The sequence below is a fragment of the Phalacrocorax carbo genome, chromosome 1 (assembly GCF_963921805.1).
Source record: "Phalacrocorax carbo chromosome 1, bPhaCar2.1, whole genome shotgun sequence".
NCBI classification, from domain to species: domain Eukaryota; kingdom Metazoa; phylum Chordata; class Aves; order Suliformes; family Phalacrocoracidae; genus Phalacrocorax; species Phalacrocorax carbo.
The window spans coordinates 139,823,845-139,837,617 of record NC_087513.1 but is presented as its reverse complement, the minus strand read 5'-3'; positions in this window follow the sequence as shown (position 1 = coordinate 139,837,617).

Sequence of the window (13,773 nt, the reverse complement as noted above, 5' to 3'; positions counted from 1 at the left end):
ATATACTGAGCTATACTTTGAGGAGGGGAAGGTCCATTTCATGAAACATTACTGTAAACTTTCAAATTAAATCTTGACGTACTGCTGTTTACCTCTATAAAGAAATGACAGCCAAAGGTAAGTAGTTGTTGAAACATGCATTTACTATTTCTCTTTTCTACTTCCCATTGCAATTGCCATTTTTACAGTTCTTCAAAATAAGCATAGCGTGTCTTGCCTTCATAGATTAGAAGTGACACCCTGTATGTTTACTTCTGCTATGCTTTACAAGTTCTCTTATGTCCTTCACTATGCTTTTTCCTTAAAAAATCAGCAAGTAAGAGTCCTAAAAACTATTATCAGTGAGGAAACTAAAGGTTTCCAATAGTATCAATGAGTTTTCAAAATGTTGGTGATTCTGATGACTTGGCTGTTAATCTCTAATTGGAAGCTAATCTCTAATTGGAAGGAGATTCTGAATGCATTCTATTTAAAAAACAATACATATGTCCTCTTAAACAGATTTCAGAGAGACTAAATTACTGGAATGTGATAACCTAACACTACCGCTCCTAGGGTACATTTTATATCTTTAATACTAAGTATAAAACTAGTATATTATATTTTAGCAGCATTTTTAGAGTAAGTATTATATAGTATAAATGTGACAAATGCAATTGATGGTAAGTCTGCAAGTTTCAGCTATATTACAGGTCCAATAGAAAACAAAAAAATGTTGTACACAAGTATTACCTGAGAAATGAAAATCTAGACTGTATTTCACCTTAATGTGAAGTATCTCTTATTTTTCATTGTTTAAAGGAAACTCGCTTTGCCATAGGGTAACTTTTGCAAGATGAGATTTATAAATTTTGCATGTAGAAAAAAACCTTCCTCACTTCCTGTTTTTTTGTTGTTTTAACAACAAAGTTGTCAGTATTGAAATATCCTCACCATACCTTCCTCTAACTAAGAAATTAGAAGGACAGAGACAAATATAAGAAGAATTTAAGAAAAATAATGAGCACACTTCAAATAATAGCAAAGAGGTTCTTGAGGACATGGCTAGCAGAAAAAAGCTTGCTGGAGGGAAAAGAGGAACAGTAAGGAAGAAATTAAGGTAAGGGAGGAAATCAGTGTGCAAGAAAGAGATACAAATTTCAGAAAAGTGCAGAGGACTAAATAAAATTAGTGAAAAAATTTAAATGTAGGATACCTTAAGGGGAAATAAAAAAGAAAAAAAAAGTGTTTGTAAGTAATATAAGCACCATGAGAAACTGATAAAGTTTATTAAAATAGATCACAAATAGAATAGGATATCAGTAGATCAAGAAGAAGCAAAAAGGAAGAGAGGAAGAGTAGTGATATGGTAATTCTATGCAAAGGCTACAATGACAGCTTTCTATGCTGCAGGAGATCAAAAAGAGTGAGTGGTGTCTTCCTCCACCATCTATAGGAGACTTTGGCATACACATTTAAAATTCAGTTTTAAACCTGAAATGACAGTTCTAAAACTGGAACCACACAGATTTCTTGTGTGTTCAAAGAAAAAAGATAAATTCGATGTAGCATGTAGTTTATGAAACAGAATTACATGGTTTTAAACCAAATCCCACCTTCCCATCCCGCTCCAATTATACTTTTTATTAGTCAGTAACATTTTTACTGTAACAGCCTTCAGATCCAGAAGCACTAGGCAAGAGAATATTCTTAGTATAAGTGTTCTCCTTCTCATCACCCATCAAAACTGGGTTATGGTGTATTCAGGATTGAAAGAGTCTGTGTCACCAAGGGTAACTGGTACTGTAATGGCTGCCATCATACCTTTTTAGCTGCTGGAGCCTTTTGGACATACACTTTTATAATTTCTGATTTATTTAATTTGCTTGATCTGGTACCATGACCAGAGACTTGGTTTTAAATGGCCACTACACCAGTAACATCAGTATCTGCTCCTCTTCCTAAGACTTTTTTTGTCAGTATAACAGAATGAAGAAGGGGAGAAGCTTCACATAGTTAACATACCACAACTTTTGTATACCCAGGACATCCAAAAGAGGGTGGTCTACTAAAACAGAAGGTGCTAGAGTATACACACAAGATTGTAACTGGATAAATAGTAGATTAGGGTCCAAAATGTCCCTCAGACCTCATCTAAAGATACACTGCAAATATATCCAGTGCATAAAATTCAACTCTGCTTCTTGATGGGACTGTTTTACTGTTCTAGTCAGAAGTTCAGTAGTTTCATTTTACCCCCTTTAAAAAAACTGAACAACACAAAAGAAGACTACAAATTAATTTTTTACAAAAAATTATACATAAATCCATACAATCACCATTAGAAATTTTTGTCTATGGAAAAACAGTAGGATTTTTTTCAAGTATTTTTTCTAAAATTAAATCAAAATGCTATTTCTTTTGTAGAAATGTTGTGTAGTAAATTTAGAATTCTATAAATATGCTGTTTGCTTATCTAGCCCACAAGCTTGACAATAAATACCAACTGTGTAGGCTATGTGTGCAGACACCTGTCCACCCTCACCTGGGATAAACTGCTTACTTGTTTATTGTAGGTCACCAAACCACCTTCAGGCAGCAATAGCTTTTTGTTTGCAGTTGAGTTTAGCCTGTATGATAGGAGGAAGGGAGAACACTCTTACAGTGAAAATATATTACTGACATCTTTAATCAAAGACAGAACTTACAAACATTGTTATTTTAGGGCTCTTGTCTGGCAGTTTTATGAGAATGAATTACTTATCTCTATTTATATGACCTAGATTACATTTTGCATTTCAACACTAACCCAGTTTTTTGCATTTCAGCTCCCGTAGTATGAACATTTCCAGCTGGGCTCTGTCAGCCTCTGTTCCACCATAAATCATATCTGCCTTCTCATCCAAAGGTGCTAACTGATGAGGCGGAAATAATACAGTCTCAGCTGGCTTTGTGGCCTACTTACAGACAAGCTACTGCAGGAATGCAGATTGCCTCTCTATTCTTCCAGATAAAGCCATAAAAAAAGTTATATCCCTTTCAACTTACTGTTTTGGAATCCGTCCAGCTTCTGGGACTATTCTGTTCACTGAATACAGAAAATAATGCTTACATTGCAAATAGCCAACAAGGTCTTAGCAACGCTGGAAATTGGTCCAATGTCATAACCATGAAGAACTAGCACACAGATTTAAGAGAGTTCACTTTTCAGCTGCTTGCTATTTGAGTTAATATTGAAAAACAAAAAAGCCAGTTATGTGGGTAAACTTAATGGGTCAATATTATGCTTTAAAATTAAACACCAGGTTTTAGGGCTTAAGCTAATAACTATTAAAGATTGAAATGAAGCCTGAACAGGTAAAAACAAAAAATCACTATATACTGGTCTGCTGTAGGACTGATCAGTACAACAATAGCTGTGTTCCTATATTTTATAAATCTCTTTCTGATAATGAAGGCGGCAAATTAAAGGCAGGGAGATTTCCCTCTCTTCTGTTGTTTCCTACTAATACGCTCCAAGTTTATACATCTTGCCTTCAGACCCCTGTATTTTGAGACAATAAATGTTATTACATTCCCTACAATCCTTCATTTATGTTTCTCAGACTATTTTTAGAGGGAAGATATGTAAAAGGGGTTTTATTTGGGATTTTTTTTGAGGGACTGTGTAGAGAAAAATGTATTTTTAATGTAAAATGAAAGAATGGCTAAAAGTAGACACAGATAAGTACAAATGGCTGTATACATAGATACATAAAATGCATAGTATAGAATTCATATATGTATGATAATGATGTTATAAATGTGAAATATGTATATACAATATTTTAATCAACAAAAATCCTGTACATTCCATTCTTTATTCTTTCAGAAAAACAGATGAAACCTCTTTTGTAAGTACTTCTTGATATCACTCACTATGGGTATATAGATTCGTAGCCCATAGACTGTGATTCTATTAAAAAAATTAGCTGCTGTAGAGGTAAGATTGCAGCATTCCATACTTACTAAATTTAATAGCAAGTTAATTATTTTTCTGAATTTTTCCTTGCCCTCATGCCTTTATTAAATTTAAGAAAATAACACATAGTAAAAAAGTATATTCAAGTACAGATCAGATTCAGTACAGTGTGCAGAAAAGTTCATTGGCCCCGATGGTTGGAATAATAGAAACAGAACAATCTTTGGTAACTCCAAACTCAAGCGATTCAAGATGCCAACTTCTTTGATCTTCACAGAGGTAAACAGCATAAAGAAAGTCCTGTGTCTCTCATGACTGAGTAGAAGATAGTCTGGTGCGATTATGAAAAGGAGAGAAATGATTATCAGATATCCAAGCCATAAAGTATGTCCAGTAAAGATGGGGAAAAACTTTTATTGCATAAGGACTTAGTGAGATCTCGTCTAGAACACTATGTGCAGTTTTGATTGTTTCTGATAAAGGAAGATCAATCTAGACTCAAACAAATGCAGAGAAAGGCTACTAGCATGAACAAGAGCATGGGCAGCCCTTTATGAGAGGAGATTTTAAAACGTCGGCTTGTTCAGTCCAGCAAAATGAAAACTCAGAAAGGGTATGATTGTTCAGTATAAATAAAGTTGATTTTTGGTATAAATATCACAGAGGGAAAAATCTGTTTGATCTAGAAGGCAATGTTGACACAAGATCAAGTGCCATAAATTATCCATTAATACATTTTCCCCATGGTGAAGTTCATTCTTTTTTCCTGTTTCATCCCTGATTTACTTCATCCTTACTTTTTATCACTTTGAGTTCCTTGCCAAGCATTCCAGAGAGGAAGATGCAGGACTTTTGCAACTCCAGTAATGTGTGATGATCTGTGGAGTAGAATTCTGCCAAGGCAGAATTTTAAATAGGAATTATTTGGAAATGCTTGCCATGCTTTTTTCAGAGAACATTTTTTGTGAGCATTTAAATTAGTATGTTGGCAAATTAGTTTGCTAAACTGGGCCACATCTAAAACTCATCACTCTTGTTTCTATTTTGCAGTGTTTCCCTTGATACCTGTATAAGAGCAAACCATGAAATTTTGCATGCCATTGTGTTGCTCTGCTATCAGTAAAGTTCTAAGCTCATTAGATAAACTGGAAAACCTGCAGAGAATAAGTTGAGTGTATCTCATTAAAAATACAGTACTTAGTTGTAGAGATATTCCTGATTTCTTAGCATAGCTTTTCTACTGATTATTATTCTATTCTTTTGGAATCCACAATTCCTAACAGCAGTGTGAAAATACCACATTGTCTATTTTACTGGATGAAGGTATTTTGTATTTTTAATGGAAATCGTAACTAACAAGTTATGTATCACATTTAAATACAAAATAAATTTGAATGTGTCCAGTGGTGAGGTTTGTTATTTTCTACTGAGTTCCACTTGTGTTTTCTTTGGATTTGGAGGGCTACCTCAGATGCTGACTTAAATATGATTGTAAGCTCTACCATTCTTTATCTTTCCCGTCTTCTAAAGAGCTCCAATAATGCATTTACATGTGTTATAGGGTCTGAGTGGGGTGGGGTTCATTGTCTTCATAGCAGTATCTATGGTTCTGTGGTTGGGTTTTGTGGTTAAAACAGTGCTGATAACACACCAGTGTTTTGGTCATTACTGAACAGTGCTTGTACAGTGTCATGGCTTTCTCTCCACCCCCCTCCTCCCCAGTGAATATGTAGGCTGGGGGTGGGCAAGAAACTGGAAGGGAACATATCCAGGACAACTGACCCAAACTGACCAAAGGGATATTCCATACCATCTAGCAACATCTTTAACAATAAAAGGGAAAGAGGAGGAAGAGGAGACATTTGCAGTTACGGCGTTTGTCTTCCCAAGTAACCATTTCATGTACTTAGGTCCTCTTTCCATGAATTGGCTTAATACCTGCCTGCCAATGGGAAGTAATGAATGAATTTCAGTTTGCTTCTGCGCACAGCGTTTGTCTCACCTATTTAACTGGTTTTATCTTAATCCACAAGCCTTCTCACCTCCTTTCTATTATCGCCCCAGCCCATGGGAGAAGGTAATGAGCTGTGTGAGGGGCTGTGTGGGTATTTGGCTGTTGGCCACAGTCAGCCCCCCTATAAGACAGTAGAACAAATTTAATCTCAAGTGGCAGGATAGTGTTTCAAGGAATTGTAGGGAAAAGAACTGTATTACAAACTACTGAGCGTATGTATAAAAGACAAGAAGGAAGGCTTTGTGAAGCTCCTCTGTTTTTTACAGGCAATATAAGAAAGAAGAAGGTACAAGAAAGTTCCTTGTTTACATTAGTAAAACATTTAGGCTACAACACTACTCCCGCAGAAGAGACAGTAACAGTCATTCTAAGACTCCTTGTGGATGAAATTCAAAGACAATGACAGACATTTAACAAAGGGGAAAATACAGAAAAGCAGAAAATTATGTGAATCCTTAAAAAAAAAGAAACTTCCATCATAAAATATTTTTCAAGACAGTAATAGATAATTCTTGGTGGTTTCTACAATGTTTATATATTCCCTTGATTACATCTTATTTTCATTGCCTCCCAAGAGTTCTCCAGCATAAACATTCTGGACTTTTGCTCTAAAATTGCAGATGATAATATCAACTATTAAGAGACATACTTTATCACGTCTTCTGTGGAAGAAAAAAACCCCAAATATATATATCCCCACACAGGAAGTCAATATATGGTCAAATAAAATTCTGTACTTAAAAGTTTTTGAAGCAGATGAATAAAAGATGTCATAAGCCACTATTTGCTATGAAAAATGATGCAAAAGCATAGGGGAAAAAGATGTCATTGTGTAATCCAAAAGAATCAAAACTGGAATGTCACTGAAACAGGTGCTAAGGTCACACAAATGAAACTTGCAACCACAGTAACATATATGAAAAACACAAGGAGATTGTCCAGGGGATTGATAGTGATCCTTTTTGGGGGTTAATCCCTATGGTCATCCTTATGGGCAGCAAAATAAGAAAGCCTATTCTATGACCGTGGAAAATAATATCTGAAGAACATCAGAAATAAATTTTTGGTAGTAAATAGAAAAAGCAGATAGTTATTTTCATTATTTGCAGAAATGTTTTAATTTTAATTGTTGTCTGTTAGAGTTAGTATCTTAAAGATCATTTGCTACATATTTGCACTGTAGAAAGGAATAAGTGCATTTGTGGTAGTTGTATTACAGGATATATTTTATTGCAAGAAAAAAAATAGGAGCTTAAATGGCCTAATGCATGAATGGGTCTTACAGCAATGATAAGGAAAGAATGATAAGAAGAAGACTTCTGTATTAACCAATTAGTGTTTCAGTCAGAAAATAGTTCCATAAGGTCAAAAGAATAAGAAACTTAACTGCATGAATGTAAGGAAGTGTATGAGACTTGCCAAAAAGCCAGACCTATTTTAAATATTACTAATTGACTAAAACAAACAAAAAAAACAAGCAAAAACCAAACCGCACATGCTAATATGCACCCTGTTGCTAGAAAGAGTGTAACAATAGCCATAACAGCATATTGTCCAACTGGATTCTTTCACTAGATCTACTTTTCACATTTACTAAAGCTTTAATCCTGCTGTGTTTCCTGGTCTAGTATGTATAGATACACGAAACAGAGCTGTATTATTATCACAGACAACTATAATATGAAGAATACCATGGAAGCAAGATTTGTGGTGGAAACAAACATTACTATAACTGTCAAATGAGGCACAGGATTTTTTTTCTTAATCAGATGCTGTAATACAAATGATCTGATGGACAAAAATTAAATGGTGTATCTTAATTTAGGCAGTCTGATTTTGACTGAAATGTATTCAGGAGCAATTGCATGAGTAACTCTGTTCATTTCTGTAGAAAAATCTCATTCTGCAGAACGTATACATTGCTGTATTCTTTAGTCATAACTACAAAATCACCATTAAGCACTGCTTAGTGCAGTTGGTGTTGGGTTTTTGGTTTTTGGGTTTGTTTGTTGTTTTTTTCCTAGACCAGGTTTACTTACCCCTGGGGCGTGCCTTTTTTACTTATTTAATATCTATATGCATTTCTGTTCAGGTAGTTGACCACTCAGTTTCTGTGTGATGCACATGTAGGTCTTATTAAACCTGAAAGTGATTAGTTTAGTAAGCAGAAACACATGAATATTTACCAAACTGTGACATGTGCATTGGCAAATTAAATGAATATACAATGTGCATTCCATTTTACATAGCCATGCAAATTTTTTTCATTTTAGAGCTCTTGTCTCCTTTCCCTTTCTTCTTAAGCCTCCATCCCACAAAGGGAAGGATGACTATGAAAATGAAGAACACACTGCCTTGGCAGTTTTTGTCACAGGCTGAGCCTGTGTATACCCAAATTCTCCTCTGGTTCTAGCTTTCTTAAATGAAAAAGTTATTGCCCACGTCCATAAATAGACAAAGTGTTTATGCAGTTGTACCTAATCTATTTCAGTCAAAAAGAAAGGGGCTAGCTTAAATAATTTAGACAGTAGCTACCCTGACTGATTGCAACTGAAATTAATTCAAGAGCAATTGCATTAGTAACCCTACTGTAAAGTCTAAGAAAGTGCTAATCTTCAACCCAAGGGTACAGCTACAGCAATAGCTTTTCTGTTAGTCATGCCTAGAACAAGAAGCAGCCATGTTAAGATAACTAGTGCCCTCTTTTCCAGTTAGTGAAATGACCCAATTTCTGAATAAAATAAAATAAAATAAAATAAAATAAATAAAATAAAATAAAATAAAATAAAATAAAATAAAATAAAATAAAATAAAATAAAATAAAATAAAATAAAATAAAATAAAATAAAATAAAATAAAATAAAATAAAATAAAATAAAATAAAATAAAATACACACAGCCCAAATGGTGTCAGTTAGCTTTGTTCATGGGCATAAGTCTGATTTGTTTCTGTGACCAGTGATTTTGGTTCTGTTCCCAGGAAAAGCAGGAAATTGTGATCTTTCAGTAATTTGACACAAGGGAAAGTCTATTTCAAGGTGAAAAACTCCTCCGGGTGGATTGCTGTCTTTTGTGTTCATTTGTGATCTGCAGGTGCTTGACAGGAAATAAGCATGGTTGTGGCTGGACGACTTAATTTTGAAAAATGTCACAAAGCATTACTGATGGAAAATTTAAAAAACAGGGATCACGTCTGAGCTGCAGTGTAGTACTCAGCTTACAGTATCTGTTTCTGTCTATCAAGCTTGGAAACAGAACATTATTTTCATTTCTTCTTCTGTACGTTCTCGTGACAGCTTTAAACTTATTTCAACACAAAAGTAGAGAATGAGTACTCCACAAAAAATAAAAAATCAAACAGAACAGCCAACAACTATTATAATTTATCTGCAAATATGTTAGCAAAAATTAAATTATGACAAAATTCTGTCATGTCTCCATCTGTTTAGTTCTTCTACTAACAGAGTCTATTAAATGTTTCTTACATTGTTGCTGTTTAATGTTAATGTTGATTTCTGGAGATAGTTTAAGATATTTGAGACAAAATTAGTTCTTGGACTCTAAGCAGTAGTCCACAAAATATTGTGAGAGCATCCATGAAACCATTTGTAACTACAGTGCAATTACACTTGCAATGTAGTTTTTCTGTTGTCCTATGAAGTATCAATGATGATGTAGTTTGTTATATTAGAGAAGTTATAAAAGTCTGTGCATCTCTAGAAAATGCTTTAAGAATAATAGATGTTCTATTATTCATCTTAATAGCATTTCAGATGATTTTTTATATATTCAAGGAAAGATGACCAATTCTGAAACTACCTGTCACCACTAGAGTTTAATGTTTTTTGTTTGTTTGTTGTGTTGGTTGGTTTTTAAATTACATACTGCATGCACAAACAATGCAGAGAGACTACTGATTGTTGGGAAGATAGAGCAGCTCAAGTTTCTTCTTTTTATCAGCAACACTCAATGAAGAGTATTCTCTCAACTACAAAAAAGAAAACACCATAATTTCTTCTTTTCACATTTTGTCACCCATATCTCATTAGCACTGCAGCTAAACCTATTTTTAATAAATGTTCCAGACTGGGATTTACAGAACAAGAGGCACATGCTCTGTCAATATGCAAGCTGATATATGAAATGGAATATGTATATATGTATATACACCATACTAACAAATTTGATATAGAATAAGATAAATGCTGTAGAACTACACTTAGTAAGTACACAATTCCTTTAAATAACATCAGTTTGCCTATAAATTTCTGCTGTGATAATGTATTGCTTTAATGAGTCATTCTTTTTTTCTGACACAACAAAAACAAGCAGCATTCATATATTCATAATAGACCTAACCAGAAAAATCAAGTCAATCCACAAAAGCAGACTTTCAAAGTATCAAAATAGCAACCCAAGATCACACACAGGAAGTTGGTGTTTTAAGGATGATGATCAAAGCAATACTTCTTAGACTGAAATTCATGGCCTTGCAAAAATAAAATGTGAGCAACACTGACTTATTGAGGCCATCTAGTTTGACCTTCTCCTGTTAAATATCAATGTCTTTTGTTTCTTTCTTCATGTTTTAGAGACCAAATAGGCAGGTTGGTATGATGTGCTGGGACAGGTATTGTTGTCCAAAAAGAGGATTTGTCGCCCGGGGTGCAATGAGTCAATAATAACACACTCATGAGAGACAATGTTAATTCATTTCAGGGTTGTGCAAGCCTGGGTGCTTAGTAGTTTTTCACAATCCAAGCACACTGAAGCTGGATACCTCATTATATTTATACAGTTAGTCCATACACATTCTGCCTATCTAATACGTATTCATTCTAATCTACACAGGTTGCTAAGTGACTCTTCTTGGCTCTGGTTCAGATACTTCTGCGCATGCCTTCTCTTTGGGGGTCCTTGGTGGTCTTTACAGATGAAGTACCCTAACCCTTTTTATCCATATATGGTCATGTGTCACCTAAGGACAATTCAAAGCTATTTTCTTTTGCCAAATCTCCTTAATTTTCTTCTAAAAGGACTGTTTGTCCTTGATTAAATGGATAACACTGATGGCCTGTCACTAAGCTTAGGATAAATATTAAAACATGAAACAATGCTTGATCAAAAAGAAAGGAGTCTAGATTCATACTAATTAAATATAAACAGTACCTTTTCTTTCCAAGGTGTTGTTCTCTTACAGTAAGAACTTTGAGTTATTAAACACTGATGCATGAGATGCTGATGGAAAGATGGCATAATTAAGTTGTACCGACTTTTATCTCTGTCATGCTGAATTAGGAAAGCAAAGAAATACATACATATAAAGGCAAAGAAACAATTTTAATAATTTTCATCAAAACTGCAAAAGTACTTAATAAAAGCCTTTTTCTTCTGTTTCTTAATACGAGTATAGCACTTCAAGAAAAAATAAATGTTATTATATGGCATTAAGATATTTGTAAGATAAAAATGCAGCTCCTTCAGAAAAAGTAAGTAGCAATAGCAAAATGCTGGAAACTAATCAAACTCAGTGTTAGCTGCTTAGCGTTCCTATAGAGTACAATGAAAACATAAAACTGGAGGTACATGCAGCTATCCTCTGCAGCTTTTGGTGAAAACTACATTCTCTTGAGAGCAAGTTGCTGTGACTGATAGTGACTTGCAAATTGCAGTTGACTACATTCTCTATTAATAAATAACACTTCTGCTGGGAAACTATTATAATCTTACAAGAATCAGAAATAGTTCTCCAAAAGCCTATTGTATGTGCCTTTGCCTCCTATGGTTAAATGAAAGTCTGTTCTTTTGAAGATTCTTGACAAGAAGATGCTGAGGAGGAAGGATTGTGACATTTACAGTCTCTTAGGAAAGCAGCCAAGGTAATTCTTTCTTAAGTATTGAAAAAAAGCGCTTTGAATTCTTATGCTACATAGGAATAACAATAGGAAAAAATACAAACATTTGGAAAGCAATGATTTAAAGAAATTAATGTGCAGAATAATTTCATAAAATATGTTCATCTGCTTTCTACAGACAAGTCAGTGAAGAATATGGGATCTAACTGGATTCACAAGTATTTTTTTCACAAGTATTTCGTTCATTAATTAAGAATATAAAAATAGTATTAATTATCTAAAATACTGGGTGTTTTTAAATGTTTTGTCTCAAGTTCATATAGCAAAATGACTGAGGTGAATTAGGGATGTAATCAACATGGCTTCATGTAGCTTTAAAAAGTTTTGCTTTAGAGATAATGCAGAGATATAAGATTTGGAGGGAGCTGTTCAGACTACCTTACCTTAAATGAATATTCTAAATTATTCTCTGCAGAAACCTATTTTGCACCACACCTGTCATGGGAGGATAGGGAACTAAACCTTATGTATTTAAAGTTAGCCTTTCCAAGTATTGAACTCCTTTACACTTCTCCCAAGGGAACTTCTAATTCACTAAGGGAAAACCTGAAAAGAAAGACAGTATTCTGTATGAGTAAAGCAGTGTACCTACAATACACACTAATTTCACTTTGAGGCCAACTGTGGGGCTGTTAACAACAGTGAGACATGTCAAATGCAGAGCACTTCGTAAAATGTGTCCCCTTGAGTTCCACAATAACAAGAGACCTTCAAAAACAGGCACTGAGATGCAGTGTCTGAAGCAGTGTTATACTTACTAAGCTTTGTTTTACTGTTAAAAACCTAAGCCTCATACCTAGGTTCCACTTTTATTTGACAGGTTTCTTAATAATCATTAGATCTACTGTAAGGAGGCAAATTAGGATTTTATTATTCATTAGGCATATTATGAGTATAGACAGATCAAAGAAATAAAACACCAGCTTTTCCTCCAGTTTTGTTAGATTTTACCTAAGCATCATATAATCTTGCACAAGATTATGCATCTTGCTGCAGCATAAACTAAGGAGTGGTAATTCATAAACAAAGCCTGGGATTAAACTGCTTTTAACGGAAGATATTTTACAATCTGAAAACCACAAATATGTTTTGTGACTTTGTGCAGGTGTTAATTTTTGGTATGTTATGCTTTGTTTTTGTTACTAGTTCCTTGAAGTAGGAGGAAGATTGCTTTGAAACCCCTGGAGAGAATCAGATGACAGAGTTTCAGAAAAGCTAAGAACCTTTCTAAACAAACACACTCCCTGCAGAGAGAATTGGAGCTGTTGATCTTCTCAGCAAAAACACTACCTAAATGTAGCCACAGTTAATTACATCCTGTTGACAAGAGACACCTAAAACACTACATTTTATCATCATGCAACAGCATACAAATGACAAGTTTTGACAAGTATCTATTTGTTGTTTCCAGAATTTGCATTGAATATGACAACCATACTTTAAGGTATTATGCCTCAGTGCTATTTAATCAATCATCCTTTACTTTTGAAGTTAATTCTAGTTCAGATAAACATGCCCAGATCTGCAGCTTGTGTGACATCAACAGAGGTTTTAGGTCTTAGACAGAACATTAACACAGTAGTTGTGCCCAAAGCTATCACACACTTGATTAATGCTTTTACATCCATGAGAGTAATAGAAATGGAAGATTCTGGTTTCATGCTATAAATTCACTCATTTGAGGAGAATTATATCATTGCCCTTCTATTTGGCTATTGTAGCTCTCTCCATTAGTTCTGCATGCTGATGTTTCCCATTTGAAGCTTTTATGGTCTTAGGCACTATTAAACTCTGGTATGAAATGCAAAACATGCTTTTTTGTCATTATACAAATGTAGTTTCTAGCTCAGTGGCCTGCTTTCACGGGGGAAAAAAAAAAAAAAAAAGATATCAAACCCAAATCC